Below are 5,806 nucleotides of genomic sequence, written 5' to 3'. Positions count from 1 at the left end.
AGATGCGCCATTGTGGTAGTGCCACCCTTATCCCCCTCCCCGTCCACCCTCCGTTGCCTTTCCCTGTCGCTCTCCTTCCCTCTTTCTAGTTGATGTGTGAGGCCTAATCAATCTCCACTCTCTCAAGTTCTCATGTCGCAGGCGTCGTCATCTACTGCTCGAACTCGGCGGTCAAGCGCAGCTAGGGTTTCCTTGCAACCCACACCCCTTGCTATTGTTGCTACTGCACCTCCGCCCACTGTTGTTGAGCCGCCGGCGCCGATTGATGATGTGATCGGGTTGCCGTTGATAATGTGCCCAGATTGTAAGGACGTGAGGGTGTTTGCTGCCACTACCATGCAGTCTAATGATAACACTGGAAGGAGATTTTTCAAGTGCTCCAGGAAGAACTATCGAAATGTCAGTGTTATAATCATTTTGCATTGCCCAAATTTCATTCTTGTTTGAATGGGCATGCCTGAGAATGGTAGTGTTTTTAGCATTCAGTGGCTGCACTATTGATGTTAATTTGCCTGTTGTTTTAATTTGGATGCAGGGGACATGTACTAGGTATTGGTTGGAGGAAGAATATGTGGTGTTCCTTCATGATAACGGATATCTACTGTCAGCTTCCTCAACCATTGCAACAGCTTCGACAATAGAAGTTCCTGAGCTGGTGGAAAAAATTGATAGCTTAGAGCAGAATCTGAACAAGGTGAAGGAAATGGTTGGCAAGAACAGGGAAGGCATGGGAAGCTGCATTTGTCTTGTGTGTGGCTATCTGAATGTAACATTCCTGGTGTTATCCTTTTGGTTGTAACTGTAGTGTTGAAGTAGGCAATGATGATGAAGTAGGACATGTTGTGAAGTAGGTTGGATATGTTGGCCACATTTGATATGCTTTTAGCTATGATGATGAAGTAGGACATGTTGTATTGAACCTGTTAAGCAGGATGCATTTGCAGTTGGTATGAACACAATATTTACATGGACAGTGTTAGATGTTTGACCGGTGCGACGGCTTGATGTGCTGATTTGGCACCGCCGACCTCCTCGTGCTCTTTGCCACGCACGATGCGGCCCGCCTCCGTGTTCAACGCTGCGGGTAGGCTAGGCATTCAGGCGTGCTCAAGGCGGATGGCGGATGGATCGGTGAAGGGGTTTGGGCGGTGATGAAGTACACTGTTGTGTGCGGCCGGCGCGTGTGAGGAGGCCGGTGTCCAGTTTTATTCAAAATTTTCACGAAAAGAGCGCAACTCCCTTGAATTCATACAAAACTGATCCAAACCTCATCCAATGACTACATCCATTGGGCTGAGTTCCGAGTTGGACAGAGTCTATTTAGTATTGGGCCTGTGTGCCTATTACTCGGTTTCCTCAAGCAAGTAATCTGACCCCTACAATTCAAAAAGGAAAAAGCTATTGAATGACATGAGGTTGTGCCGAAGCGCGGACTTCAGCACTTTATTTTTTCACCTCCCATGGATAGCCTTTTATTTTTTTCACCTCCCATGGATAACCTTTTAGTTTACGGATTGATTTTTAATCATGTATGGTAAAGATATAAACAATAGTCGTATAAGTGAGCATGTAGTGTAAGTATACTAAGTGTAATAATTTGTAGAATGGATTCCCCCTCTACGAGGAGACTGAAGCCGGATTATTTATCCTTTTATAAAAAAACCACCGAGGCTGGGCTGACATAAAGAGAGATACTGCTGGCCTAACGGCCATACAACTTCACGAAACCACTAAGGCTGCGTTTGGATATTAGGGGCTGGGCTAAACTTTAGCCCTCCATTTTAAGGGGGCTAAACTTTAGCTTCTTAGGGTGTTTAGATACATTGCTAAATTTTAGCAACTTGGTTTACAAAAGATACTTATACCCCTCCATCCATTCAACTCCATTTGTTCTCTTTCCTCTCCAATTCTCCTGGCAGCCTTTTCTTTTTGGCAAGGGTGGCGGTAGATTTATCGGGGCTGGAGCTCCTCATCTTTTCTTCCTTCCTTCCTCCGATTCGACCAAGTGTGGAAAAGGATTTATCGGGGCTGGAGCTCCTCATCTTTTCTTCCTTCCTTCCTCCGATTCGACCAAGTGTGGAAAAGGATTTATCGGGGCTGGAGCTCCTCATCTTTTCTTCCTTCCTTCCTCCGATTCGACCAAGTGTGGAAAAGGCCACGGGTGGAGGCGCAGGCGCCGCCGGTAGCGGATCCTCGGGCGGCAGCGGCGCTAGGGCTGGACCTGAATGAGCCGCCTTGGGCGTCGGTGGAGGACGCACAGGCTCGGGCGCTGGTGGAGGACGCGCAGGCTCGGGCGCAGTAGCGGCGATGGAGTGGTACGGGCAGGCGCAGGGGCGGATCCAGGGCCCGGGCTGCTCGGGCTGCAGCCCGGGGCGAGACCATGGAGTTCCTTTAACCTATGTGCTGTTTAGCCTAACAAAATGAGGCTTAGGAGACAAAATTAAACTATTTTAGGTGTGATTCAACAGCTCAGCCCGGGGCGCAGCCCCGTTCTGGATCTGCCCCTGGGCAGGCGTAGCTGCAGGCGGCGATGCGGAAGGCAGCCGTATCGGCGAGGGCGCGCCGGTGGAGGACGCGCAGGCTCGGGCGCAGCAGGACCCTCCTCCTCCTCCCCGTCCCCGAGGAACGCGGCGGGGCCCTGTGGGAGCAGGACGAGATGAGCGAGTCTTCCGCAAGTTCGACGGGGACAGCGATGGCCGGATCTCGCACTCCGAGCTGGTGAGGACGGCAAGACAGCCTCGCAGCCTTCCCCAGAGATGCTGTTGTGGCTGCGGCTCCCGTGGTTCACCTGCGCCAGGATCCGGTTTGGCGGGCTTGGCAGGAGAAAGCGCAACGGCGGCGGCGGCCGAGAAGAGCAAGGAGGGGGCGTCATTGGCGGACTCGTCGTCAGGCGCGGCGGAGCGGAGCGCCGGCAGCGCGGCGGCGGCGGAGGAGGAGCGCAGCAGGAAGCAAATGAGCAACGCGAAGGAGAGAGAGAGAGGGGGTGCAGGAGGGCAACGGGGAAAGGTGGTTCTTGGACCACTTTTAGCACCCATTAGTCCATTTTAGGGTCCGGGGTTAAAAGTTTTAGCACCCATTAGTCCATTTTAGCGTCCCTTCGAGGGGTTAAAAGGAAGGAGGATAAACTTTAGCACCCCACCTTTAGCACACCTGTTTGGCAACACAAGAGCTAAAATGGGACTAAAAGATTTTATCAACCCCTTCCAAACAGGACCTAAATAATATTTGTAGTTGCATGAAACAAACAGAAAAAAAAGGAATGTTGGGATCGGCTCAGCTCTAAGCTTGCCTGAGCTAGCTCTATAAAGATCCCCACGCACACACAGGAAGACAAAAACCATTTGGCGGCTGACCAAATGATATGAGTTTCAGTTTGGCATGTTTTCTTTGAATGGACAATGAATAAGAAACTATACACTTGCTCTGTTTGTTTTTAGTAGACGTATTAGTTTAAAAGGTTTTTGTTGCCTTGCAATTTAGATTTTTTAAGGGGATATCATTTATCATATTTTGTTACTGTGCACTTTCTTTTGGGGTCAAAACAATCTGCACTGCTTGTTTACATTGTGATAGATTCCATTAATTTTCATTTCTACTCATATAATTTGGCTGTGTTTACTAATATCTTATTTAAATAACTTATCAGGACATGAGGAGTTCAAGTTTGCTGGCGGTGAATGTATGAGGGATTAAGGACAAGAAGTTGGAGATCCAAGCACCACAACATCAAGGACAAGAAGTTGGAGATCCAAGCACCACAACATAAGAGATTGCACAAATTAATGAGATGGTGGATCCTATGATGAAGTTTGTGATCATTTGAATTAACTCTTTTTGTCCCCAAGAATATAGCATAAGGCCTGGCATAATTTTTTTTTTGTTTCTCATAGAAATGTATCATCCAATATGTGCGATTTCAACATGGTTGGTGTTCAATAACCAGAGCATTTTTTATTAGTCGTTCACCACATCAAAGACTGAAAATTAACCCAAGTGCAAGGTTATAAAACTGCGCATGCGTGTCACACGAGAATGAATACTAGCATAAAAAATACTTCTTACATCATGTTTTTTCACGCTTCTCCAATTACGTTAAGAGATTTTTAGCTTCCTTAGCAACGCACGAGCATATACCTAGTTATTCCTTAAATGAGAAAATGCACCTACAATTGGAAAGGTTGTGTAGGCTTTGAAAATTAGGATACTTCTTCAGAAGTTACATTGAGCAATCAAAGGATAATGTGCAAGCTCATGGGGAAACTAGCTGGATAATATATCCAAGTAAATCGTTGGAGTACTTAAAGCATTTCTAATTACACTTATCGACACTGATCTCCAACCTTTATCAAGATAAAGTGCTACCCTTTCTGTCAACAATGTTAGATGGTCACTTATTTCTACTGCTTCATTCATATTCAGCTGATATGAGATGCTAGTTTGGTTATGGCTAGCTCTCAAAGAAGAGTTTGATCTTTCATAGCAGGAGACCCTGTCCCTTGTACTGTCCATTGTATAAACCAAACACACGGCTTCCAATAATCACATCAGTGCAAATATGAGAGAAATTGGTGCAAAGAAACTTAAAATATTCCAAGTAACTCCCACATTATTACTCTTCAACCAGGTTATTCTATTCCATTTCTTGATAGAGAAATGAACTAGGTGAAGTCTTGAAAGCTTCACATTGAGAGGATGCCACTATGCCTGTTCAACAGTCTACTTCAAACTAGATATGAAGAATAAAAATACCAAAGGAGCATAAATACTCTCAAAAAATATATCATACGCAAAAGATCATAGACCAACATCACTTCTTTCTTCTGCAAGATGCTAGGTTGCATCAGTATAACTTGCAATACGAGTGTACAGTTACTACAGTACAGACACAGTAACATGATGTTTTCCCCAAAAATACAGCATAGTGATGTATTGCATTTCATATACCAAAATCACCTTGCATTTTCTCTAGGCCTGCCCTCCAATCATTATCACCACTTACTTGCCGCAACCATGCTTCTAAATGTCTTTGGTCATTTGTAATTTCTGGAATACTACCAGTCATGTCATTTGATGCACAAGATGGTGTCGGGATAAAACCATGGATTTTATGAAAAAATGATTTTGTCTTCGGAACCACACAAAGAGCATTTGAGAAGTTCATGGGCTCATCTCTAAACTGAATAGGTATGCTACTCTCACGAATGCCTTCCATGCGCAAAACAGTGAATGTCAATTCGACACCTCTAACTACACTTGGTATAGACATCAACACTGTAGCTTCTTCCCCTTGATCATGATCGTGAAACCGAACCAGCACTTTGCAGTGTCTAGGATCTTTCCGCAAAGAGGTTAGAATGTATGTGTGGTTCGCAGACTTGTGCAGGACAGAACCAGCAGAAACAACAGATGTTGCATTTCTAGCACTAGTCATCCACTCGACAGAGACAACTGATCGGGAAACTTCTGCTAGTTCTTGAGCTTGATTCAACCGCTGATCCTACAGCCCAAAAATAAAAGACATCAAATTTTCTAGATCCGGGCCATTCTTCTGTAGAAGATACAATCAACCAGATGCTCAAGTTTCTTTCCTTTTAAATTTTCTAAGTTTGATATTTATTAAACTAGTTCTATTTTTTTAACGAACCTAGTTCTAATTTGTGCCGCAATGATGGGAGAGAGGACATCAAACAACGAAGAGAGAGACAAGATCAAACTCACGGGCTCCATGATGAGGGGGAGGGCCATGACAACCGCGCGATCAGCCGGAAGGATCTCGGAGTCAGCGGAAGGAGCCTGCCTACGGGCA

Source organism: Setaria italica, chromosome V (genome assembly GCF_000263155.2).
Source record: "Setaria italica strain Yugu1 chromosome V, Setaria_italica_v2.0, whole genome shotgun sequence".
Lineage (NCBI taxonomy): Eukaryota > Viridiplantae > Streptophyta > Magnoliopsida > Poales > Poaceae > Setaria > Setaria italica.
Note: the sequence above shows the minus strand (reverse complement) of the source record.